At 43.6% G+C, this 27,981-nt stretch overlaps 2 long non-coding RNA genes across 2 annotated transcripts in view; one reads left to right on the forward strand and one right to left on the reverse strand.

Annotated features, from left to right (window-relative positions):
- Nucleotides 1-1,856: 1,856 nt before the first annotated feature.
- Nucleotides 1,857-27,751, reverse strand: LOC140614056 (uncharacterized). The gene is made up of 5 exons (XR_012014950.1): nt 27,637-27,751; nt 16,726-16,809; nt 7,875-8,150; nt 4,496-7,774; nt 1,857-2,798 (listed from the first exon to the last, which is right to left on the reverse strand). It is a non-coding gene; the product is annotated as an uncharacterized lncRNA (long non-coding RNA).
- LOC140614058 (uncharacterized) overlaps nt 15,356-27,981 on the forward strand; it is a 31,431-nt gene continuing 18,805 nt past the window's right edge. The window contains exon 1 of the long non-coding RNA XR_012014952.1: nt 15,356-15,614. This is a non-coding gene — a long non-coding RNA (uncharacterized lncRNA). The remainder of the gene's footprint in view (nt 15,615-27,981) is intronic.

Below are 27,981 nucleotides of genomic sequence, written 5' to 3' on the forward strand. Positions count from 1 at the left end.
CAGTGCAGCTGAAGAACAGCAGATCCCGGAGGTGGAGAGAACCTACGTCCCCGAGAGGCTGTACGGAGGAGAGTGCTCCCACCAAGCTGAGAACCTTGAATTATTGTTGCCTAAGCCACAGATGACATACCATTTAAGCCTGGGGTCTATTTGTTACTGTGGCGTAGCCTACCCTAAATAACACACTGCTCCACCTGACTTCAAGAATGGGATAATGAATGCCCAGTCATGAGGAGCCTCTTATGTATTTCAGCAACAGCCTTAGCTGGTACTGTGCAAGTTCCTACGGACAAGCTGAAAAACATGGGTGGTTGCTAGCTCACGTCAGAGAAGTAGTGACAGACCAGACAACCCAACATAAAGGCTAATGAGTCACAGTCCACCCATACACATCCTTTTGGGCTTGATTCTTGGCTCTGTCCTTTTCAACAACTATAGCAATGACTCAAGAGGAATATAGCAAAGGCATGCTTCTTAAACTTCCAGGAAACATGATGCTGGAAGGGGCACCTTGGATTGCACAATTCTGATCTTGGCACTAAGTTTTCATTATGTTGTTGTATTATGACAACCACAGAGAAAATAGTTGACAAAGGCTTTGACCCAAAAGGCAAGGGCAGAAGCTTGACTTTTATAAAAGAAGGGACAGTGAGTCAAACAAGACATAGAAAAATTCACTGGGGCTAAATATAAGGGCCTGAACTTTGTTTGAAATAAACTTGAACAAGACGGAGAAGACTTGGCTTCAGACAGCACATTTTTATAAGATTTAGATGTTTTAGGCTGTGTTACCAAAAGTATTATGTCTAGAATGAAGAGATAATAATCCCATTTTTCTCTACCTAAGGGAGGTTGTCCTGGAGTTTTTCAATCAAGTACAACACCGGACATAAAATATGTTCGGAGGAGAGCACGCAGGACTATGAAAGGGACAGGAATATGAATTTGAGTCTTAGAAAAATGATTTTCTGGGGGTACCTGAGTGGCTCAGTCCGTTAAGTGACCAACTTGATTTCAGCTCAGGTCATGATCTCAGAGTCCTGGGATCAAGTCCCATACGGGTTCTATGCTCTAATAGAGAACTTGAGGACTTTCTCTCCCTCTCCCTCTAACCCTCCCCCTACTCACTCTCTTTCTCTCTAAAACAAATAAATCTTTTTTTTTTTTAAAGAACTTTCTCTTTGTTAAGTCTGTCCAATTTTTAATTGAGCTGATACAAAAGTTAGTGAGTTCCCTGTCTCTGGAGGTGTTCAAATAAGTTAGCCCATACAAAATTACTGATATTCAGTTATTTTTGACCTACAAGAATAGAAATTTCATATGGTTCCATCTAGCCCTTGGTAGAAATGGTGGAAGGCGAGTCAAGCAATTGATGGTATTTTAAGAGCAAGTGACAGAAATACAACTCAAACAGGCTTGAACAGAAGAGAGAGGTGATAGTGGAGTGGGAGATGTGTCAGTTTATTGTAGCTTAAAAGTCCAAGGAAATTCTAGCTTTAAGTATGGCTGGATCTGAGGTCTATCTCTGCATCCCTCCACCTTGCCCTCCTTTGGGTTGGCTCTATTCCCAGACAGACCTGCCCTTGTGGAGGACAGCCTTGTGGTGGACAGCTTTATGGCACCAGCAGCTCCAGGTGTGCATTAAATCAGCTTAACAACTGATCCCTGAGTGGCGCAGCAGTTTGGCGCCTGCCTTTGGCCCAGGGCATGATCCTGGAGACCCGGGATCGAATCCCACATCGGGCTCCCAGTGCATGGAGCCTGCTTCTCCCTCTGCCTGTGTCTCTGCCTCTCTCTCTCTCTCTCTCTCTCTCTCTCCATGTGACTATCATAAATAAATAAAAATTAAAAAAAAAAAAAAAAAAAAAAAAACGCCAATCAGCTTAACAACCCCAACCCCAAGAGTCTCTCCTCACCAATAATTCCTGGGACTGACTCTGAACTGACTTAGGGGCAACCCCGGTAGCTTAGGGGTTTAGCGCCGCCTTCAGCCTGGGGCCAGATCCTGGAGACTAGGAATCCAGTCCCACATCGGGCTCCCTGCATGGAGTCTGCTTCTCCCTCTCTCTGTCTCATGAATTAATAAATAAAATCTTTTAAAAAATAAAAATAAAAAATAAACTGACTTAGGTCACATGTCCACCCTTTAGTCAGTAAATAAGGTTGGGTGTGTCAGGGGTGGAGAGGAATAAGATTACTGATTGGCTTGGCCTTCATTACAAGTTGATCCCAGAGTCCAGATGAGAGTAGGATGAGGGGGTAGTGGTGATCAGCCACATGGCCTAACATAAAGAAAGGGTAGCTTTCCAAAACACCAAACAAACATACTACTGAGGTTCTGTGGCCCAAACTGAATGATGAGAAGGACCAGCCAGGTGAAGATCCTGGCAGAGAATGTGGGTTGGTACTGATGGAGAAATGACCTAACTGGGTTTGAGAAACAGAAAGAAGGCCAGGGTTTCAGTTATCTATGGCCGTAAAACCAAGTGCCAAAACTCAATAGCTTAAGGTAATAACCATTTTCTTTCTCATACTTCTATGAAATGACTGGACTCAGCCAGGCAGTTCTCTGGTCCACGTAATTCACCTGACTGCTTGACTGAGGCTGGAGGAGCCAAGATGGCTAATTCCCCAGTAGATAGTCGAGGCCGTAGGCTGGGGGCTCATCTGCGACTATGGCCCAGAACTTCTCCATATGGCTTCTCTGTATGGCCTTTGTTTTCTCACAGGATGGTGGCTGGATTCCAAGAAAGGAAGCAGAAGTTGCCAATCTTCTTAGGCCTCTCATCTCAGAAGTCCTAGAACATCAATTTTACTATATTCTATTGGCTAAAGTGGTCACGGGCAGCATATTCAAGGGGTCTGACATTAGCATATAGGGACAAAAGGAATTGATGGCAGTTACCCAGGGGGCGGAGTGGGGGGGGGTAGGGGGGAGGGGACGATCTTTCCCAGCTAGTATGACTAGGCCATCATGAAGGGCAGAGTGGTGTGCAATAGAGTTGGAAAGGTAGAAAGGGACTAGATCAGGGTCAGCAAACTGACCCACATGCCAAATCCAGCCCATTGCTTGATTTTGTAAATAAAGTTTTATTGGAACACAGTCACATTTATCTGTTTACCATATTGTATATGGCTATCTAGTAGCAGAGCTGAGTGGTTGTCACACAGATCATATGGCTCACAAAGCCTAATATATTTACTATCTAGACCTTTATAGAAAAGGTTGCCAACCCCCAAGCTAAGGTATGGATGCCTTATAAGTCTCATCGAAGGATTGGAATTTTATTCTGAGTGATAGGAAACCACCAGATGGTTTTAAACCAGTGAGCCACATTATCTGACCTCCATTTTTAAAAGCTCTGCTCTGGGAATGGATTAGAGGGAAGACAGAAGTGAAAGCAGGGAGACCAGAAGCAGGCTATGGCAAGCATCAAGATGAGAAATGGACAAGGAGACAACTGAGAGAAGTAGGTGAATTTGGCACATGTACTAAGGAAAGGAAGCCCACAGGATTGCTGAGCCACCAGATACAGAGATGAGAGAGAAAGAAATCAAGCATGACTTCTAAGTTTCCAGCTTGAGCACCTGGGTTCATGGTGGTCCCATTAACTGAAAAGAGAAAGACCCAGGGAGGAGTGGGTTGGGGAGAAAAGCATCAAGAATTCCATTTTCCACATTCTAAGCTTGTGATGTTTGTCAGGCATCCAAAAGGCAAAGTTAAATAAGCAGTTAAATACTTGAGTCTGGAGTTCAGAGTATAAATTTGAGAATCATCAGTGAAAGAACATATTGAGCCAGAAGCGGGCAGCCCGGGTGGCTCAGCAGTTTAGGGCCGCCTTCAGCCCAGGGTGAGGTCCTGAAGGCCTGGAATCCAGTCCCGTGTCAGGCTCCCTGCAGGAGCCTGCTTCTCCCTCTGCCTGTGTCTGTGCCTCTCTCTCTCTCTCTCTCAAAAAAAAAAAAAAAAAAAAAAAAAAAAAAAAAGCCAGAAGCCTGGAAGGAATATTAACAAGGAAAGGTGTGAAGAGAACCCTTGGATGGGCAAAAACTAGAAGCATCAGGGGCAGGGAATTCAATAACAGGGATTAAGAAGGAGAGGTTAGTAAGGCAGGAGGATCCAGGAGACTGTGGTTTCATGAAAGCTAGAAAAAAAAATATTTCAAACTGGAAGGAGTGGTTCACTGTGTTGAATGCTTCTGGTGAATAGAGAAGTCACCACCAAATTGGGTGATATGAGGTCTCTCTGAAACCTTGACAAGAGCAATTTCAGTGAGTTGGGCGGGGTGGGGGGTGGGGGACGATGACCAAACACTGGACAAGTTTGAGGAAAACATGGGATGTGGGCAAGTGGAGATAGATAGCAAGTATAGAGAGGCCTTTTTTGAGAAGTTTTGCTGCAAAATGAATGGGTCAAAACCCCAGATGTCCATTGCAGGCTCATGACCTTCAAAGTTCCTTCCAAGCTTGAGAATCTTTGACTTAATGAAGTACCTACTATGTGTCAGCTCATTCCTTGTCTGCAGTGCTGATGAGCAATTTCTCCTGATAACTCATGAGGAACCTGGATGAAGAACAAGAGAAATCCATATCTAGAGCTTCAAGAAAAAAGAAAAATGAGAAAGAAAGTTTGCAGCTACCCAGAGGCAAGTATAGATTTTCAAATGGTTTCTCCATGTTGTAGGAAGACCTGCAAACGCATCAAGCAAGCAGTTTCATTTCTGCTGGGTGTGCACGCAAGCTCTTCCTTCCACACTTGCCCAAGGAAGCTTGTTCATGCCAACTTCAGAAATTTGCTGCCAAATATAAATGTGCGACCCAAAGAATAAGCAGATTTCTGTAATTGGGACACAAATGCGTCTTGTAGAAGGATACAAAGTATCATTTTTGTTTCAGAAACGTGTTACTTTTTTCTGGAAAACATTTAGGTTCCCATGACAAATATCTAGGACTATACATACTCATGCACATAGAACCTACTGTTATTTAAAAAAATACAGTTTGGGGATGCCTGGGTGGCTCAGCGGTTGAGCGTCTGCCTTTGGCCCAGGGCGTGATCCCAGGATCCGGGATCGAGTCCCGCATCGGGCTCCTTGCAAAGAGCCTGCTTCTCTCTCTGCCTGTGTCTCTGCGCCTCTCTCTCTCTCATAAATAAATAAAATCTAAAAAAAATACAGTTTTAAGCCTATTTCATCACAGACTGTAAGGAAGATGAGATAATTTTGTATCTAATTCTACTCCCTGATGATCTTAAAAGAAAAGACATCATCGGACTCTAAAGTCTGAGCTCTGAACCATTTGCTACTCTGTTTTATAGAGGTGCAGGCTGGCCCCTTAGGTTGCCAGTCTTCCTGGATCTATAAAAAGGTGTATATATAATCATAACAGGAGTCATATTTCTCTTTTCCCATGAACTAGTTTAGAATCCTAGATCTGCTGCTTATGAAGCTGTGCAACCCTGAGTCTTTAACCTCTGTGAGCCACGATTGCCTTATTTGCCAACTGGCAATAGTAGATCTACTCTGCTGTTATGTATTAAGCAGGCTAATGTAGGGGCACCTGGGTGGCTCGTCAGTTAAATGTCTGGTCATGATTCTGGGGTCCTGGGATTGAGCCCCTTGTCAAGCTCTCTGCTCTGTGGGGAGTCTGCTTCTCCCTCTGCCCCTCCTCTCTGTTCATGTTCTTTCTTTCTCTCTCTCTCTCAAATAAATAAATACTTTTAAAAATTAGGCTAATGTAAATAAAGGTCTGTGTACCTATTCTGAGTACAACAAATGGTAGCCATCATGAAGAGTAATATCTATGAGTATACCTAATCCTTATTTAAAAGGCCAACTTACCTCATCACGTTCTGAGAAGGGTCCCAGATCCCCTGGGTTATCCCCTTCCATGATCTTGATTGTCTGTTTGGAATCATCTTGATGCTTTGGTAATCCCATAGTTAGTAGTTTGCAGCCTGCGTTTCAATGTTCCCAAAGCCTCAGACTGCACGGGAGGGGGAAAGGTTCTATCCCCAAGCCCCACACATCTCTGAGTCAGCTTCCTAAAAAGATTCTAATGAAGAGTGACAACAGGGCTGGGTGATCATCTTTTTCACCTGACTTTTGCTAGTGAAACAAATCCATCTACATATAAACACTCAGGCTTTGGGAGACAAGACACTCCAGTGAAAGGGTCCGTTGCATTGGCCCTGACCTGACTATGGAGGCCGGCTATCTTGAGTATTCCCTCTTCTTGGACTTCAAACAGCTGTAGAGGTTATGTCAGATCTTAGGGATATTTCCATTTCTTTATATTTTGTTTTTTTGAGGGGATGAGGAGGAGAGCTTTCAATTACCATTCACAAATGATAGCTGATGCTTTCTGTGCTCACATTCCCCCAGACCCTCTGGGATTCCAGCTACAGCCAGAGTGGACATTCTCCACACACACTGGCCTACCTCAAGTACTGGTAGAGTTCCTCAACTTCTCCACTGCAGGGTTTGTTTCCAGCTTTGGTAGTTTCCTTAGCCCTTATGCAGTCAGCCCCAAGCATGCAGACAATTAGTACTCCCAGGGCAGCCTCAACCATTGGAGGGATGGAACAGGCCCTAGTCTCTGGTTCTGCAGAGGCACAACTCTGGAGGGTATTCTCTCCCAGTTCCTCAAAGGGTCCCCAGGAAGAGTGAGCCCAGTTGGCCACAACAATAACCAGTGGATTAACACATCCCTCACTGGCTTTTTTCTCCTCTTACCCTTCCCGCTCCCTCCCAAGAAGGCCACCTGGACCCAAGACCCAAGTCTCTCTAAGGTTTGGTTTTGCAGAAAACCTAAACTAAGACTTGCATGGAGGAGCAGGTTGGGAGTTTGTTTTTCTTTAACACAAAGACAAAGGGGCTCCTTTGTTTGATAAATAACAAAAAGGGAAGCTGCCACTATTGGGAAGGGGACCGTCCTGGAAGCTGAGAAGTGGAACTCATTTGTAACCACTGGTAACAAAGTTAGCTAAGCCTTCAAGTTGACTGCTAATATAGGCCAGGATCTGTTGGTGGCTGGGGGAGAAGCAGTCTGGCTGATTCTGGGTGTGGAAGTATTTCTTCTTCCCCCATCACAGTGCTGGGGGCTGGAGGCAGAATGTATGAATGGGAAAAGGCTGTGGGTTGAGACAGAGACAAATATCCAAAGCAGAGAATGGAGGCCTGGGAAGCTGGAATCAAGGCTCCAGAGTCAGAGAACAAAGAAGGTGAAGCAGATTTGTGAAGTGAAGGTGGTCTAGATTGATTGCAGGGACCAAGGTTAAAAGGTTCTATCCCATCCCAATATTTGTGTGAGATGCCACCAGGGGCCTAATAATCCAATGGCTATAAGAACACCTTCCCTGGCTGTGGGTGTTTCTGTATGGGAGGAAAAGAAAAGGAAATGAAAGAGGAGACAGGGATGAAAGGCAGTTGGGCCCAACAGATGCCCGGATCCCAAGGGCATGATTTTAACCCACAGGTAAGGAAGAGTAAAAGAAAAGGTTTCCATGAGCAAAGGGGATTTCCAAGAACAATCAACAAGAACTGAGAACTCAGTCACCTGCCTTCCTTCCTGCTGATTTTATAAGGTTGCTTTTTCATTTGGATACGTGGGTCTACTAAGACAATGTAGGGTTTCTGAGGAGAGAAATAGTTTTCCAGGTGTTACAGCTGGGCAATTTTAGTTCCACAAGAAGGCTGGGTGGTCAGCTACAAGTGTGAAAGTGGAATAAATCAGATTCTCTGTAATAGAGACAGCAGATCAGAACACATTGATGCATCTGCAGAATAAGAATTTTGACAGTACTTGAGATGGCTGTATTATCCCAAAGTGGACAGCCTCTATCCTACCCCCAATCAAACCCACCCACACAAGCCCACCTGAGACTCTCCCAAACTGTAGGTCTTCATCTGTGCTGCCAGAATTCTACATGGCTGCTGGTAGCTGTAATTCAATAATTATCATTACCAGACAGACCTCTTACTGTAGATCATCCCAGCTGTTCCTTTGTGAGGACAGGACACAGTTTCCTGATAAAGGTCGTAACCTTTCATCTCAACTAAATTCTTGTTTTGATTCCTGGTCCCGAGTGGCTCTGCAATGCTAATTTCCAACACGGCTGTATGTGTGGACCATGGGGACTTAGTCACCAGGACCTAAAAACGAAACCCATTGAGTGAGTACATTAAAAAATTCCTCAGGATCATATGAAAAATTAATTTATAAAAAAGTGAGGAGCACTGAAATCAGTGTGCTTTCACAGAACAATTCAACAATTCAAACTTTACATGTTTTTTTTTTTTTTTAAATTAGCAGTGGATGTTTCCATAAAACCGTTCCCTCTTTACAATTCATATGAGGTCTTTGGATTATCATCAACAGCTGAGTGCCTCTAGGCCTTTGCTGTCCACCTGTGGCTCCTGAGTACTTGAAATGTGCTGGATTGAGGTGGGCTATGAGAGACCCACATCAGCTTTTGAGGATTTAGCATAAAAAATAAATGTAGAACATCTCATTAGTAAATTCTTTATACCGATTACATGCTGTAATGATAATATTTTGACATACTGAGTTAAAGAAAATATTTAAACTGATTTCACCTGTTTCTTTTTATATTTTAATGTGTCTCCTAGAAAACTCTTAGAAGTCCAGGTGTGTGGCTCCCACTATATTTCTATTGGATGGTCCTGCTCTAGCCTGTCTGGTGGGGGCAGGTGGGGGGTGTGGCTGGAGGACAGTCTCTTAGAAGGGGGGTCAGGAGTCTGCGCTTGAAGTTCCTTTACAAAGCAAAATCAGTTTTGCCCTACATCCCCTACATTGTGTGTTTGGGGAGGTTTATTTGGGGGGCTCTTGGAGGTTATTTGTGAGGGAAGGGGCTTTTCTATCCCACAGTCACCAGAAATTGTTTGGCTGACATTTCCTTGCATTTTAGAAACATGTGGCAGTGTATCGAACAGTTTTATGATATGATTTGCATATCATAAAACTCATAATTTGAGGAGTTTAACCACACTTACTATCACCATAATCCAATTTTAAGACAATTCCATCACCCTGAAAATTTTTCTCATGCCCATTTCGATACAATCCCTAGTCCCAGCCCCCACTAGGTAACCACTGATCTGGTTTCTCTTGATGTAGTTTTGACGTTTTGGGTTTTTTTTTTTTTTTTAATTTCATATAAATGGTATCATATAATAGGTGGTCTTGTGTGTCTGTCTTCCCTAGCATATAGTTTTTGAAGCTCATCCATGTTCACAGTGCTTCTCTTACTAACTTACTAACTTCCCTCCCCTCTTTTTTGCCTACTTTTAGAGGAAACAAATGGGTGGCAGAAAATCTGGGGGAAATTCCTCTGTAACTGATCCTGGAAAAGTTGCCAAGGCTAAGAAAAAGCTCGCTAAAAATTTCATGTCACACTGGGATTTGATTATAGGACTCTGCAGATCTCTCTTCTGTTTTTAAAAAGAAGATTGACTGTATTGGCAAAACAATATTCATTTCCCCATTTTACCTTCCTGTTCTTGTCTATAAACTTACATAACTTACATATCCTTGTACTCATAGTGTAGATAAAGATGTGGCATTCTATATTTTCTTTACCATCAAATACATTTTCTAAATGATGATGACAGATTTATTCTCCAGAATCCACACTCTCTCACCTGGAAACTGAGCAGATGTAACTGATTTTTATGGAAGTTAACACTCTGACAGTCATTCATGTATTCAAAGAAGTGCAAGCTCTCATGGTGCTACTTATACTGAAATCTAACCAGATGAATCTAACAGCCCACGGTCCTAAGATTTTGCAGTGCAAGTCACGGTGTTTGTTTAACAGACAACAGCTAAAGAGAAACACTCCAGAACTGTTTTCTTGGCTAATAAGCAGGTACCAAAATAATGTATATCTTCTGACACTGCCCCCCCCCCCCCAATCACTGAAAAGTTTACCCGTGATAATATGTGGACTTGGAAGAGTGGGTGGTGAGAACTTCTGATAAACACACCCTTAAAGACTGAATCACACACAAGCTGCTACAGGAACCACCCGTGAAAATCACAGACTGTGACAAGTGTGGGGGAGGGGGGTAGAAGTTGAAAGTCTAGGCTGAGGTTAAATCCCTTTCAATCACATTTTTAATCAGATAAAGTAAAAATGAAACTGTTTCACGTCTTCTTATGCTTACTGTGGCAGGTGTGTTTAACTCACCCATTCAACTGAGGCAGACGTTGTTAGAAGACAATCCAGCACAGTGGCTTCCTCCCTCAGGCACCTCTGTGTCTATGCTTGCAGGCTTTTTCTGCCCCCGGCAGCATGCTGGGCCCACAGTCAAGATGGGCCAGGAGGGCTGGGGAGTGGCACCCCCAGGACAACCCTCAGGAGATGAGGATAAATCCACCAGCCCCCTCAGCCCTGCTGGGACAGTTGGAGGTGTGTTCTACACAGCCTCTCAGAGGGGCCCTTGCAGCAGGATTGAGACCCTGCGGGCCTCCAAGGTAACCTATGCGGTTGGATTTTCTCCCTTCCCCTGCTCACTTCCCCACTTTCTCGCTCTGCTTCCCAGGATCACTTCCAAATATACTACTTGCCTCAAATCCTTTGCCTCAGAGTCCACTTTTGAGGGGGAGTCCAACTAAAACATCTACTAAAATTTTGGGTAAGTATAGACTTCAAAGGGATTCTATTACTATTTTTAGCAGAATTTTCTGGGTCATCTTTAAGAAGACCCAGGGAAAAGTAATCGAAATAATGAAAGTTGTACCAAATAGTGGGTTACCTCTCTAGTATCACCTGAGGTTATCATGTCTCTCAAGCGATACTATAAACACACTGTAGTTTGGACCCACGCAGACAGGGAACTGGATACTGTGCTAACACTTCATGCACATTAGCTGCTTTCATTTTCACAACAACCCCATGATATAAGTACTGTTATTGTCCTTTTACAGAGAAGGAAACTGGGAGATTCAAGTAATTTGGTCCAAGTAACACAGCTAGAAAAGATGGAGTTGGGATTCCAGCCCAGGCAGCCTGGTTCCAGATTCCCCAGAGAATAGCTACTGACATAGCCCTGAGTATATGAGAGGTGTTTGACAAATTCTTGCTTGAAAATAAATAAAATCTTTTTTAAATGGGGGGAGGGGCTGGGTTGTTCCAGCAACCTGGGTTGTTCAGTCCATTGAGTGCCCGACTCTTGATTTCGGCTCAGGCTGATCTCAGGGTCATGAGATCCAGCCCCATGTAGGGCTCTGCACTCGACAGAGAGTCTGCTTGTTTCTCTCTCTCTCTCTCTCTCTCTCTCTCTCTCTCTCCCACACAGACACACACACACACACAAATAAAGTTTAAAAATCTAAAAAAAAATGCACGCTTGATCAGAGAATTACCACAAGTAGAGAAAGGAAAGGAAATGGTCTACTAATATCTTCAAATGTTCGAAGGCTTTGATCTATAAACTCCTGTGGTGGTTTGGTGAAGTCCGTGGAGTCTTTCCCAGAAAAATTTTTTGTAAGTACATAAAACACAGAGGACTACAGAGAGGAAATCAATTATACTGAAATGCATTTGTCAAAATGCTACCCCAAATTGTGATATGGCAATCTATGCAAACCTAAAACACAGGTTTGATAATATTTCTCACCAATTCTGAACTTCTCAGTGCCTGCCCTCCATTGTCCCCCAAATAAAATCTAGGACACCCAAGATGGCATTCAAGTCCTATGTGATCTGAATCTAATAATTTCCCATACTTAATGGGAGGTGCCTCCCATGTTCCTTACACTCAGCCACAGCGAATTCTCTGCTTCCCCAAAGCACCCTTGCACTTCCAAGGACTCCCTGTTTCCTCTCTTGGGAATGAGTGACAGCCTGAAGGCCAAGTCCTTCTCCCTCAGCTTCTTTGCAAAGTCTTCCATGATAGTCCCTCTCCCAGGTGAAATGAACCATCACTCCCCCTCCCTCTGAGTCCCATTACTCTTTCCACATGCCTCCACTCTAGCAGAGTGAACACATTATGATTATTGTGGACATATTTTAAGGCCTACGACATGAACACTATCTTATTAATCCTAGGCAGTGCCTGGCAGCGTATCTAGCCCAAGATGAGAGTTCAGTGAACGTTGGCTAAGACTGATTTGAGGATGGGACATGGGTAGTTCACTTGACACAAGTTTGAGACTTGTATGGAGTACCTCAGTATTTCCCACCAAAGATCATGGATATTTGGGAGTCTGGGAACAAAGTTTGAAGCAGCCCACTGAAATCATGAAATTTCCTCAAGGACTTGTATTATCTTAAAATTTCATGTAAAACTGGCTCTCTCTTGCATAATACATTAACATTTGTTATCAAGGCTTAAGTAAAAATAGCTCAAATTTTTAAGTTAAGTAGACATTCCTAAAGAAATCTGGCTTCTCTCTCATGTGGCTTCTTATACTCTCCGGCCTGCCAATGAACCTATGGGTACAGATACCAAGGTGGAGAGGCAGGGAGCTAGAAGGCTCCTTTTCCTGACCCCATAGGTGAGGGCACCATCAGGCTGATTTGGCCTGGAAGTCCCAGAAGCCTCCACCCCACTCCCCATTCCCCCAGGCAGCTGGATGCTACTAAGTACATGGCATGAGGCGCACCTTGCCTCCCAGCAAACATTTCAGAGGAGTAATTATTCAGCCACCTATCCGGTTTCTAATCTTTCTCCAGCGCCTTTTAGGGATGACTCGTTCTGTGAAGTGGAACATTTTGTTGGGTTTTTCCAGGATGTCCCTTTCTTTGCATTTGTTACTGTTTTCGGGATTCTTTTGTTGCCGGTGTGATTTTATCATTTGTGACCTGTGACCTCCTTTCTTCCTTTATGGGGCACACTTTTCTTTGACTGAGGAGAGCCTAAACATGTCTCCAAGTTCTTCCTTTCTATTTAAGTTTGATCTATGTCTTTAAACCATGGAGTGGAGAAAGCATGGACCTTTGAGTCAGGCAGAGCTGGTTTCAACTTTAGTTCTGCAACTCCCTGACCTAACAGCATGCATTCGGTAAAACCTGGTGCAGAGTAAATATTCAACAAATGTGAATTTTCATTTCCTTCCTTTTACTAGAGAGAGACGGTATCTCGTTCTGTGTTCTGAAAACCTGGCTGGTGTTGGTGCCTCATAAAGAACCAGTTGCAATAAAATCCAAGAGCTTAAAATTAGCACCATTCTTTGCTAGAAGCAAAATTAGCTTAAAATGAACTGTGCTTAAAACAAGTCATGGTGGTGGAGCACCTGGCTGCCTCAGTTGGAAGAGCGTGTGACTCTTGGTCTTGGGATTGTGAGTTCTAGCCTCAATAGGGGGTAGAGGTTATTAAAAAAATAAACTTTAAAATAATAATAACGATAAGAAGTCATGGTGGCTGTGGTACAGATGACCACTCCCTGTGGGGGTTGGGGTCTCCACCTTTGGCTTACCCAGCATGGAGATTTGACAGATGTCTATTGACTGAGTGAGTGAATAAATAAACAAAGGAATGAGTGAACACATCCCTCCAGGATGATGGATTTGAGATGAATAACTAAATTAGGTCAAAGTAACTCAATAATTTATAATATGTGAAAGAGATCCACCACATGGGGATGGGGGGAGGGGCGTGAGAGGGTGACAAATCCTCCAGGCATTCAAGCATGCCATCGGTGCCAGAGCAGGTGGGCTCAGGAGGCAACTGGCTTACAGGGGTTCATTGTTAGGGTGGTCAGGAGTTCCCAGGGAAGGCATGAGGAGGGGGTGCCCTCTGATGACTGCTGTTTGAGCATAAATACATATGGGTTTTTTTCTGGCACATAATTGCTGTGTTTCTGGGTTGCAGCGGCAGGTTGTGACTACAGGGCTATCTTGGAGGAAGGACCTCAGATGACTAAGCTGGGCTTTGCATCACCAGCTGTTTTCCTGCCTTGGATGCCTCTGGCCTCAGCAAAAGCCTCCCTGCCTGTCTCCTGTCCCCAACGTCGTCCTGGCACAGTTCTCACAGCCCGGCCACGGCCACGGTGACCTCTCCAGATCAGATCTTAGGAACCTCCCTCCTTAATACTTCCCATTCCTATTTCCATTGGGAAAAAACGTCCCAGCCCCTGTGTGCACAGCCTGTGTCGACCCCTCAGATGCCTGCCCTTACCGTATGCAGCCACTTGGGGCTTCCATGCTCCATGGTTTGCCAAGTCCATGGACATCTCACCAAGGGCCTTTCCATTTGCCCTTCCCTCCGTCTGGAAAGCTCCTCCTGCTCTCCACAGGCTGGCTTTTCTTCCTGCTCAGCTCTCCAATCTTCCCATTCTCTGTGTCCTTCCCAGACTTTCTGAGCTAAGTAGCTCTCTCCCGTCCTCCCTACTTCTCTACATGCTTATTTTCTCCATGTCACTTAGGACTACCTAAAATCATCTTGTTAGTTTATCTTTTAGGGCTGATTTTTTTCCCCCACCCATTTTCTCTTCCCCTAATAGAATGTAGGGCTTAGGGGTTCAGATCTATCTGTCCCCAGCACAAAGTGGCCATAATAGGTGCTCAATAATTATTTGTTAGATGAATAAATAAATAAAATCCATTCCATGGAGAATAAACAAGCTCACGTAGCACAATCTCTGCCAACTTCTCACCATTGTTTGCTAGAAAGGGGGGTGGTACCATTGCTACAAGGAGGAGACAGAAGTGTCTAGAGGAGGGAGCTTACAGGCTGCCACAGTGCTCTCCCAGGAACCCAACCTCTGAGTGACAATGACCCTGCACAACACAATTGCTCCCAGCAGTTCTTTAGGAATCCTTGAAACCTTAGTAACCCTGAAGAGCTGGCAAATCTGGAAGCTGTCGATGACCCCAAGGCTCCACAATCCTGCTACAACACCCAGAAAATGGATTTGTTTGGTCACTGTCATCACAGCTGACATGTGACATGCATCATCACAGCTGAACACTGGTTTGGATTCCTGTCCTAGTCAGTCCCCTTGGGTCAGAGTAATGATGTTGCTCAGGAATAGTTCAGCAGCAGCGAAATGGACTCTGGGTATCTAATCAAAATGGGGATTTACTAAAAACTATGAGAGGCTCATGGTTCCAGAAGGAGGGACTGGCATGATTAAGTCAAGGAAGTAAGGAAATGCAAGGCAAAGCAGGTGAGCCACAGGGCACAGGGCACTGGAATGCAAGCCAGCAACAGTGCGGGGGCAGGAAGCCCATCCCGTTTCCCAGGCACAGGAGGTGGGCCCCTGCCTTCTCTCTTCCGCTCCTTTCAGGGTTGAGAAAGGGCAAACTTGTCTGAGGCAGGATATCCACAGATGAAGAAAGCGGTGTACTTTCCCCTGCCAGCTCTGCCTGTTGAAAAATGAAGAGGTGACGACAACACCTCCGTCATTCACCTCCAAATGACACGATTAAGCCTCGGCCTTGCCAGGACTACAGGGCAAAGTGGCCCCAGCAAGTCTGGGCTAGGCCTGAGCTGGCAACAAAGCATGTGTCACAAAGTCACATGCCTGTGGGGACCGGGGGTCAGGGAGACATGTAAAGCCAGCCAGGTGAGCGACAATATGGAGAGATGATGCCTCTGCCAAGTGGAGATCAAGCGCCCCCAAGGCATCCCACCCTGAGTGTGTTTGTGGTATGTTATGGTGGTTTTTCTCTGTAACTTAGTGATGGAACAGATTCATTGGTGGCTTTCCTAATGTCGAATCAACCTCTAGTCATGTGTGAGGCAGCTTGTGAGGGACAACTGTTTAATTTTCAGCGTTTTCAAGTTTTATCATTACTGAATGTTATTTTTAATCCTAGATGAAATTGGTCTGTAGCTCTTTTCTATTTGGAGGGTAGGTTGTTTGTCACCTTTCATGTTTCTCTATGGCCCAGGTTAAATCTCTGATTATTAATCATATGAGGAGTATTTTAAAATGCAGATACCCAAGCCATGGACCTGATCAATTAAATCAATTTCTGGTGAGGGGATTCAAATACCAGTATTTCTAAAAACTCCTCAAATAATTCCCATGTTCAAACAAGGTTGAGAAACACTGCCCTAGCCTAGTGCTTCTTAAATGACACAGAGTTTCATTTAGTAGATCTCCGTGGGGGATTGACACTCTACATTTCCAGTGAGCTGCCAGTGATGCTGATGCTGCTAGGCCATAGACCACACTTCATGTAGCCAAGATTTTGAATCACATTGTGATTATCTGTGTTCCAAAGGTTAGATAAGATTCAGCTATGCGGCCATTTCATCCAAATGTCTTTTCAACATCAAATCTCATTACCTTTCTAATCTCTTCTATAGTCATTGATTTACTTATATCTTCCACTTTTTCCTGTGTCACTTTTGGTATTTTGCATTTTTCAAGAAATCTATTTTTTCTATGTTTTCAAATTTACTGCCACACCCTTACATTTAATAGCCCCTTATTATTTTAAGCTCTTCTGTATCTGTAATTACAACAATTCAGATTCAAAAGTTTAAAAAATATTAAGCCGATCAACCCAACACCTGTGCCTGACTGATCTTTGGCCCTCCAATTTGAGATCCTGCCAAAGAACTCCAATTACTCCATCATTTCTCTGGCTTTTAAGTTGTTGCTGACTCTAGAAGATTCCATTAAAATAGTTACTGAAGAGGTAATCTCAGAAACAATTCCAGAACTAGTTATAGTTAACAACCTTGAAATTCAATCACTTTATATTACAGATGGGGAAATGAGGTCCATGAAGGTGTATGACTTACTTACTTGTACTGGAAAGATTAAAATTAGAACCCAGGATGTCCAGGAACCCAGTTGGGGATAGGAGATACTGCATCCTTAGCTTGGTTCCTACAATTCAACAATTCAAGAGCAGTCACCAAATGTGAATGATGTATAATGCTTGGTGTTTATCTGGCATTCAAAGCCTTTGATATTCAGACCACTTTTGTCACATTCACACCATTCTATGGTCCTGAAGAGAAAGTGATGTTATTAAGGAACAAATGCCTGGGGCACCTGGGTGGCTCAATTGGTTAAGCATCTACCTTCAGCTCAGGTCGTGATCCTACAGTCCTGGGATCAAGCCCCAAATTAGGGTCCCTGCTCAAGCAGGTAGTCTGCTTCTCCCTCTCCTGTCCACTCCCGTGCTCTCTCTCTCACTCTACTCTCTCTCCAATAAATAAAAAACTTTAAAAAAGAAAAGAAACCAATGACTAGAACTGTTTGTGGGAACATAACATGGTACAGCTGCTGTGGAAAACGGTATGGTGATTCCTCAAAGAATTTGAAAATATAACTGTAATATTATTCCACTTCTGGGTATATATCTAAAATACATGAAAGTAGAGTCTCAAAGAGATACTGCATGTCCATGTGCATAGTAGCATTATTCCCAACAGCCAAAACGTGGAAGCAGCCCAAGTATCCACTGACACATGAACGGATAAGCAAAATGTGATATGTACATACAATGGAATATTATTCAGCCTTAACAAGGAAGGAAATTCTGACATATGTGCCACCCAAAGGCAAAGGGGAGGATTTTGTCTCAGAGCCCATGAGTAGGAACTGTTGCCACCCATTCATCTGAAGTATTGCTGCTGTTAAAACTGTCTCTCCCACTGAGCAGAAAGCCAAAGCCCACCTGCTCATGTCATTGAAACTGCTATCAAAGCTGCTGAAGGCCTCGGTTACCCTAGCCACCACTGTTGCCCTCACCCCAGGACCCCACCAGTGCACAGCCTGCATCCACCTACTGCAGCTGCTGTGAATGTCACAATCGGGGTTGGGGGAAACAGGGGGGAGGCTCTTCTCCCCTGCTCCTGCCCTCCAACCAAGTCACACAAGTGCCCTGCACCAGCAACACCTAACTGACACGGGACCCAGCTGGCAAGGAAGTTTGGAAAATGCAGTTTCCAGGCCACCAGCCACGGAGACACAGAAAAGAATGTGGAAAGGCAGGAATGAGGCTGAAGGGCCACAGACAATATCCGGGTATAGCTACCAAGAGGCAGTGGTGAGGCAAAAAGGTGGGATCTGAAAATCAAGTCTTGGAATTTAAACATGTCTCACTGAGTAACAGTAATGATCAGCATCCCTGAGGTATCACCAATTCCATCTGGTGGCCCCTCTCTGATCTTTCCATAAAAACTACCTAGCTGGGGCAGCCTGGGTGGCTCAGCGGTTTAGCACCACCTTCGGCCCAGGGTGTGATCCTGGAGACCTAGGATCGAGTCCCACCTCAGGCTTCCTGCAGGGAGCCTGCTTCTCCCTCTGCCTATGTCTCTGCCTCTTTCTCTCTCTGTGTCTCTCAAGAATAAATAAATAAAATCTTAAAAAAAAAAAAAAAAAAAAAACCAACTACCTAGCCTGGAGGGGATTTTTCTCTGCTGGCCTGGGGGAGGGGGACAGCTAGAGGTTGCTGAGTAGTCCCTGAGGGGGCTACTGTTAAGTAGTCTTCTGTTAAGCAGAAACAGCCTAGAACCTGGAGGTCCCATTCCCCCAGGTTAGGAGCTGTGGCGTCTGCTCAGCTGCCATAGCAAAGTATCACAGGCTGGGCAGGTAGAACAACAGTCATTTTCTCACAGTCTTGGAGGTTGCAAGTCCAAGTTCAGGTGCAGACAGTTTGGCTTCTCCTGAGACCTCTCACCCTGGCTTGCAGACAGCCACCTTCCCACTGTGTCCTCAGATGCCTTTCATTATCTCTGCTCATACTGTCTTTCTCTTTATCTCTGCTCATCTCTGTCTTTCTCTTCTTAGAAAGATACCACACTACTGGATTAGGGTCTACCTTTATGGCCTCATTTAACCTTAATTACCTCTTTGAAAGCTCTGGCTTCAAATACAGTCACCCTGGGGATTAGGGCTTCAAGACAAGAACCAGGAGGGGGAAGGAGCTGGGCATTATTTGATCCATAACCAAACCATTAAGGAGCCAAGTAGATATTTGCAACTCTGAGAATAAACAGACACCTGCCTTTTGAGCCCTGGTCAGGGATCTGCTGAATCACCCCCATCCCTTTACACCCAGTTAAAACTTACTTTGTCCTTCGGTTCATTTATACCCAAATATTGAGTGCTAGTACTGGAGACATGAATGTTGACGTCAGGCCCATGATTACAGCGCAGAGTGGGCAAGGTACGCTCACAGTGCTTTGGGCAAGGGTGCCCACAAGAGAGCTCCCCACCCAGGCTGTTGGTGAGAGGCAATGTAGGCAAAGATCCCAGATCCCAGGGAAGGCTTCCTGAAGGAAGAGACACTGGAGTCCTGTCCTGAAATATGAGATGAAATTATCCACTTGAGAAGGGGATTTGTTTAACTGGAGCCTATTTGCCCAAAGCCAACCAGGAGGGAGGTTAGTTTGTGTACAATGTTTCTACTTAAAGTCAGGGCCTCTGGATCAGCAGTATGGGAATCACCTGGGAGCTCCTTAGGTAGAAACAGACTCTCAGAGCCCATCCCAGACTTACTGAATCAAAATCCACAATTTAACAAGATCCCTAGAGGGTTTGTGTGAGGGTTAAAAATTGAAGAACAGAGGCACCTGGGTGGCTCAGTTGGTTAAGCATCTGCCTTCGGCTCAGGTCATGATCCTGGGGTCCTAGGATCGAGCCCCATGTCCAACTCCCTGGCTAGCAAGGAGCCTGCTTCTCCCTCTCCCTCCCGCTCTGCCTACCACTCCCCTTGCTTGTGTGCATGCTCTCCCTCTCTCTCTCTCAAATAAAATCCTTACAAAAATAAAGCAAAATTTGGGAAATACTGATCAAATATAAAACTGTTGCTCACAGATGGAAAAACCAAGGCCCAGAGAAGGAAATGATCCTTCTAAGATGACACAGCATTTGGACAACAATAAAAAAGTCCCAAATCTAAGCACCTGCCCCTGACTTGCAGTCTTTCTTCCAAGGACTGACATATCTGCCAGTTCACCTGAAATTCTGACATCATATTAGGATACTGACTTTTCTGCTCAATGAGCCCTTGGAAGGCTCATTAGTAGCTGTAATTCATCAGGTAAGAACTTGGGGGGGGGGCAACATTTCACCTCTGATGATGCTGTTCTGCCTCCAGTTTGGGATGGTCTTGACTGCTTTCTGTCAGGCTCCCACCACGTCTGTGTTTTCCCGGGAGCTCACCTGCCAACAGGATTGCCGCTTCTGCCTAGAAGATACTCCGTTCATCCTAGTGCCTGGGTCTCCAGTGACAATCTCAGGTAGCCCTGTGCTCACATCTTCCATAAATATATGTGTGTGTTCATTTTCCTGGTTTATTTCTGTCTATGGTAGCCACTGCCACTAGTCTGGCTCAGGGACTTGGCAATCCTTGAACTTGGTTCACGGTGCTTTGAGACTCTTAGTGCCCCTACGCACACCACAAAAGCAAATGCAAATACTTCTTGAAGGACGATACTTTCAATATAGGCCTCAAATAATTCAACGAGGTAGATCAACAAGGCAGCTCTGTTGACATCTTTGGGAACAGGAAACTACAGCAAGTGATAAAATCTTCCCGGAACGAAGTAGAACTTCTAGAGACAAAATGCCACAACCAAAATACATACACATATGCCTACTAACCTTAATGGATAAGTTTAACAGCAAAAGAAATACAACTAAAGATGGAATTAAGGAATTGGAAGACAGCCCTGAAGAAATTATTCAGAGCATCATTCCAAGAGATAAAAAGATGGAAAATGCAGGGGCACATGGCTGATTCAGTTGGAGGAGCAGGTGACTCTTGATCTTGGGGTCATAAGTTTGGGCCCCTCACTGGGTATAGAGGTTACTTAAACAAATCAAAACTTTTCGAAATGTTTAAGAAAAAAAGATGGAAAAGGCAGAAGGGAAGTGACATAGAAAATATATTTATTTTTATTTTTTAAGATTTTATTTATTTATTCACGAGATACACACAGAGAGAGGAAGAGACATAGGCAGAGGGAGAAGCAGGCTCCATGCAGGGAGCCTGATGTGGAATTCGATCCTGGATCCCAGGATCACGCCCTGAGCGAAAGGCAGATGCTCAACCTCTGAGCCACTCAGGCATCCCAGAAAATATATTTTAAAAGTCTAACATACATTTTATCAGAGACTCAGAGGGAGGAGTGAGAGGGAAGCGGGCTGTGGCAATCCTGAAGATGTAGTGAACGTCTGAAAAGATGACCTTTCTAGCACTGAGCACAAGTAAAGGGTCTACTGAAAAGAAACAGTAGTCTCCACGGGTGTGCCTGGTGGAGGCTCTCTCCTCCCTGGAATTGGAGCAGCAGAATCCAAGCGCTGAGTTCCACTTCCAGCCTCATCCTTGGCTACCATATCTCCCTCCCCCACAGTTGTCTTTTTCTCTTTCTTTCTTTCTTTCTTTCTTTCTTTCTTTCTTTCTTTCTTTCTTTCTTTCTTTCGTTTCATCTGTGTCTAGCAGGTCTTTACATGTGAAAAATTTTAAAGATCCAGGGTTTACTTTGGATTTTACACACATGGCAGACAGTCTCTAGGCAAAAATACATAGTTCGATGAATAAGAAAGTGTCTTCTTGGGAAGCCCGGGTGGCTCAGCGGTTTAGCTCCGCCTTCAGCCCAGGGCATGATCCTGGAGTCCTGGGATCAAGTCCCACATCAGGATCGAGTCCTGCATCGGGCTCCCTGCATGGAGCCGGCTTCTCTCTCTGCCTGTGTCTCTGCCTCTCTCTCTCTCTCTGTGCCTCTCATGAATAAATAAACAAAAATCTTTTTTTTTTTTAAAGTGTCTTCTTTATTCTGGCATTGTTGATATAAGCAACATCTAGGACAGAAAACAAATCCTTTGGAACCTGAGGGGTAGGCCTGCTGCCAATGATTGTGTGGTGTGTGCACTGCACAAAGGTACCGGTTAGAAGACTGGGACCTAAAAACCAGCTGTGGCTCTGCTGGCCAAGCTGTGTACCCTGGGGACCATGTCTGCCAGAAGACACCTTCCACACAAAGGGACTGCACCAGGCTATAGTCAAGCTGCATTTGCCCGGAGCAGAACTGTTTTCTATGTTTCATAAAAGTACCCATTCATTCATGGGGTTCCACCAAACTGTCCAGAGAAGTATCTAATAAAAGATGAATCACAAAATATATAAAGAACTTATACAACTCAACACCAAAAAGCCAAATATTCCAATTAAAAAAATGGGCAAAAGGGGCGCCTGGGTGGCTCAGTCAGTTAAGCGTCTACCTTTGGCTCGGTCCTGGGATCGAGCCCCTGCTAAGCAGGGAGTCTGCTTCCCCCTCTGACCCTCTTCCCCACTCATGTTCTCTCTCTCTCTCTCTCAAATAAATAAATCTTTAAATAAATAAACATTCTTAAAAACTAAAAATGGGCAGAAGACATGAACATTTTTCCAAAGAAGATATACAGATGGCCAATAGACAAAAGATGTTCAAAATCACTCTTTATCAAGGAAATTAAAATCACAAATACAATGAGATATTATGTGCCAAAATGATTAAAATAAAAAACAGAGGAAGAAAAAAGTGTTGATGAGTTTCTGGAGAAAAAGGAACTCTCATGCACTGTTGGTAGAGATACAAACTGCTGCAGACACTGTGGAAAACAGTAAGGAGGTCCCTCAAAAAGTTAAAATCAGAATTATTCTATGATCCAGTAATGACACTACTGGGTATTTACTCCCAAAATATGAAAACACTAATTCAAAGGGATACATGCATCCCTATGTGTATTGCAGCTTTATTTACAATAGCCAAATTCTGGAAGCAGCCCAGATGTGTCCACTGATAGATGAATGGATTAAGATGTAGTATATGGGGCACCTGGGTGTTCAGTCAGTTAAGTGTCTGCCTTTGGCTCAGGTCATGATCCCAGGGTCTTGGGATCGAGCCCTGCATCAGGCTCCCTGCTCTCCTTCTGCCTGTTGCTCTGCCTATTTGTGCTCTCTCTCTCTCTCTGTCAAATAAAATCTTAAAAAAAAAAAAAAAGATATGTACACAGATGCGCACACACACACACACACACACACACACTGGAATACTACTCAGCCATAAAAAGAAAGAGATCTTGCCAGTTGTAACAACATGGATGGAGCTACAAAGGATGGAGCTAAGTGAAATACATGAGTCAGAAAAAGACCAATTTAGGGCCTTTGGCACAGGGGGATCCTGGGGACCTGGGATCGAGTCCCACATCCAGCTCCCTGCAAGGAGCCTGCTTCTCCCTCTGCCTGTGTCTCTGCCTCTCTCCCCCTCTCCCTCTGTTTCTCATGAATAAATAAATAAAATCTTAAAAAAAAAAAAAGACATATCGGGATGCCTGGGTGGCTCAGCAGTTTGGTGCCTGCCTTCGGCCCAGGGTGTGATCCTGGAGACCCGCGATCAAGTCCCATGTCGGGCTCCCTGCATGGACCCTGCTTCTCCCTCTCTGTCTCTCTCTCTGCCCGTGTCTCTGCCTCTCTCTGTGTGTCTCTCATGAATAAATAAATAAAATCTTTTAAAAAAGACAAATACCATATAATTTCACTAATATGTACAGTTCAAGAGACAAAACAAATGGGCAAATAGAAAGAGACAAACTAAGAAACAGACTCTTAACTATAGAGAACAAACTGATAGTTATAGGGATTAAGAGTACAGTTATCATGATGAGCACTGAGTCATGTATAGAAGTGTTGAGTCACCATATTGTATGCCTGAATATAACACTGTATGTGATTTACACTGGAATTAAAATTTAAAAATTAAAAAGAAAAGGTGAATCCATTCTCAATCCATATCCCGCAGGCACATGCATGATAGAGTATGGCTTATAGGGGAAGAAATGCCCAGGTTCACCTGGCACTAAGGAGTTTCCTGTGATGCAGGACGGACTGTCCTGGCAAACTGGGATGGCTGGTCACCCTGCTTTGGGAACTCCCTCAAGTTGGGCAACCTTGGATTGTTCTTACACGAAAGACTGAAATTCTTGGTGTTTCCCCTTTCTCTTCCCCTGTGGTTCCCATGCCTCATATTGACGCTTATGCATAAAGGGTATGGGCCATGTCACAGTGGGAGGAAGCCTTCCTGTACAAGGTATGCATCTACTGGGGATATTCCACGGTCAGTTCCTTGGACATCTTGATTGACGTGGAAAGTTATTTCTTTTCTTCCCACCCAACCTTCCCATAGGTACTTCCTGTTAATTTTATCTTACTCTTTGCTTTGTTCTGTTCCCTTTTTTGTAACTCTATTCTACACACCTACAAAACACTATTTTTCTGCTCTTTGGGTCCTTGAATACATTACTCCTTTCCTATGACCCCTGGTCTACTTCTGAGCTTCTAATTTTTTTTAAAGATTTATTTATTCATGATAGACATAGAGAGAGAGGCAGAGACACAGGAGGAGGGAGAAGCAGGCTCCATGCCGGGAGCCCGACATAGGACTCGATCCTGGAACTCCAGGATCGTGCCCTGGGCCAAAGGCAGACGCCAAACCGCTGAGCCACCCAGGGATCCCCTAATTTTCTTTTTTTAAGATCTTATTTGTTTATTTGTTTGAGAGAGCGAGAGCATTCACACATGAGTGGGAAGAGGGACCGAGAGAGTCTCAAGCCGACTCCGCGATGAGCCAGGGGCCCCATGCTGGGCTCGATCCTGTGACCCTGAGATCATGACCTGAGCTGAAATCAAGAGTTGGACGCTTAACCAACTGAGACACCCAGGCACCACTGTGTTGTTTTTTTTTTTTTAATTGCCTTTCCCCTTCCTGATTATAAAAGTATATATATTTGTTGTAAAATGTTTAGAGAGTACAAAAAAGAATTAACATTTTATTGTGCTACATTTCTTACCAGCACCTTTTCTATGAATAGTTTCATATAGTTCAGAACAGACTGTGTAATTTTATGTCTTAATCTTTTTAAAACTTAATGTTGAAATATAAACATTGTATTAAAATGGTAAAAAACAAATATTATGTTTGGATTTTTTTAAAACTTAACATTGAAATATAAAAATTGTATTAAAATGGTAAAAAACATTTGCCTATCACAGTCACATCAGCAAGATGACAGGCTAGAAAGACTCCCTAGTCTCTCCTCCCCCCACAGAGACACAGAGTTAACTCCATGTATGGACCAGAATATCTCTGTGAGAACTATAGAGACCAAATGAAAGCTACAACACCCAAGCCCTTGTAAAACCAAGAAAGGATTCTAGCAAAAGGGGGATGCTAGAATATATAAAGAACTCCTATAACTCAAGAACAAATGACAAACAACAAAAATGGCAAAGGACTGGAATAGGCATTTTTCTAAAGATGATATACAAATGGCCAATAATTATATAAAAAGATGCTCAATATCATTAACCATCAGGACAATGTGAATCAAAACTACAGTGAGATATCACCTTATACCCATTAGAATACTACTATCAAAACTATGCACAATAGCAAGTGTTGCTGAGAATGTGGAGAAATTGGAACCCTTGTTCCAATTGGTAGGGTTGTAAAATTATACAACTATTATGGAAAACAGAATTGATGTTGCCTCCAAAATTAAAAATAGAACTACCATACGATCTAGTAATCCTACTTCTGGGTATTTAGCCAAACGAGAAAGCAGGGTCTCAAAGATATATATGTACCTATGTATATTTATAGTAGCACTATTCATAATAGCGAAGGGTAGAAGCAACCCAAATATCCACTGACAGATGAATAGATGAGCAAACTATGGTATATACACAACATGGAATTTTATTCTACTTTAAGAAGGAAGGAAATCCTGTCATATGCTACATCATGCATGAACCCTGAGGATAGCACACTAATTAAAATAAGCCTGTCACAAAAAAAAAAGAATTATATGATTCTGCTTAAATGAGATATCTAAGTAGTTAAATTCATAGAAACAGGAAATATAATGGTGCTTACCAGAGCTGAGGGGAAGGAAAATGTTATCTAGTGGGTACAGAATTTCAGATTTACAAATGTTCTAAAGCTGTTTCACAACAATATGAATGTAATTACCACCACCAAACTATACACTTAAAAACAATTGATGGTGGGGTGCCTGGGTGGCTCCATTGGCTAAGCGCCTGCCTTTGGCTCAGGTCATAATCCCGGTGTCCTGGGATCGAGCCCCATGTCGGGCTCCTTGCTCATCAGGGATCCTGCTTCTTCCTCTCCTGCTCCCCCTGCTTGTGCGTGTGCCCACTCTCTCTCTCTGTCAAATAAATAAATAAAATCTTCAAAAAAAGAAGTTGATGGCAATGGGTGGTTCAGATGGTGTCCAACTCTTGATTTTAGCTCAGGTCATGATCTTGGGTTGTGGGATGGAGCCACACATCTGGCTCTGCAGTGAGTGCGAAGCCTCCTTGGGATTCTCTCTTTTCCTCTCCCTCTGCCCCTCCACCACCCCAAATTAAAAAAAAATAGTTGATGGTAAATTTTGTTATGCGTATTTTTTACTAGTTTGAAAAAAAACCCAAACTTTTTCTTAGAGATCATGTTCATTGATTATATTCTATTTTGTCGTATGATGTACCTTATTTGGCTTATCCATTCTCTTACTGGTTATTTAGACCAGCGGTCAGCAAACTTTCTCTTAAAGGATCAATTAGTAAATATTCTAGGCTTTGCTGGCCATAGTCTCTGCTGTTATAGCATGAAAGGAAATATAAACAATGTGTACATGGGTGTGGCTGTGCTTCAGGTCAACTTTACTAACCGAAATAGAAGGGGGGTTGGATTTGATCCATTGGTTATTGTGGCTGAGCTTTGGTTTAGACTCTTTCTAATATTTAGTATTACAAATAATGCTGCTAATAAACATCTTTGTAAAGAAATCCTTATAGATGTGCTAGCTTCTCTCTTGGCCAAGAATCCTATAAATTACATTAATAGGAAAAAAGTCTGGCCAGTACTAAGGTCCTTGATAAGTACTTCAGGACACAGGTTGAAGCAGTTCTCTGAATAGTGCCTGACCCTGCTTCAGCAATATCCTGGGCTCTGCCCAGGGGAATGCCTGGAACTAACCTTTCTTTAGTTCTAAGCACATCCACCAAGTTCAGCATCCCCAAGTTGTTTCCATTCCTCCAAATCCTCAGCGCGTTTGCGTTTGGCAATCATCCCAATCTCTTTCTTCCTCATATTGTCCCTCGATCTATGTGCTGCTTTTGCCTTCCCAGCCCCTCTGGTTAAAGATGGCAGATGAAATACACACACGTATTTCAGCTTTTTCTGGAAACTCCACTAAAATGACAGCAAAATGATTTTTTACAGGATAAAGTTATAAAGACATGAAAAGATGGGGGACTTGAAAGCAGAAGGGTGAATGGCAACCTGCCTAGTAGCCTTGAGAAATTGAATCTTAAGCCAGTAGTGATGAAAGACAAGAAGCAGCTCAGTTGAGAACTCCCAAAAGTTTTGTGCCTCAGGATATGGCAACACCAGCTATTTCTAGAAGTATCAGTGTAGATAGGATTGAAAATAGAAGGACTGGTTGAAAGTCCTTAAGGAGCATTTATACCCACAAGCTTCCTCCCCATGTCCACATGCCAGACAACTGTATGATTCCAACCCCAGACCAAGACTAGAGGCTAGCCTAAAATATCTATGGATAAGGGGACACCATCAGTCAAAATTGAGGATGGAGTACTATATTATAAATATTACTCCACTAAAACCTTCCCTGGAGACTAAGTGAAAGCTTACATACCAAGTGTTGAGATTCTCCTCACTCCACACTGGCTTGGTTCCCAGATCACGGGTAGCTAGGATGGTATCCACCCGGCAGGGGCTAGAAGATTATTTTCTGGAAAGACCTAAAGATAGCAAACTATAGGTTATAAGAAGCAACAGCCTCATCAGATCACCATGTGGGGGAACCCACATTGACAGTTAACTCCTCACGCGCAGAACTTCCCAGCAGCTTTTTAGCTCCCCATTTTAAAACATAAATGGAAAACCAAGGATCACCACACACCTGAGAAAAGCCCTTAAAAATAAAGATAGAGACCAAAACAGGAAAGGGGAAAATGGTGTGATGGTTAATTTTATTTTT

Source organism: Canis lupus, chromosome 22 (genome assembly GCF_048164855.1).
Source record: "Canis lupus baileyi chromosome 22, mCanLup2.hap1, whole genome shotgun sequence".
In the NCBI taxonomy this organism is placed as follows: Eukaryota; Metazoa; Chordata; class Mammalia; order Carnivora; family Canidae; genus Canis; species Canis lupus.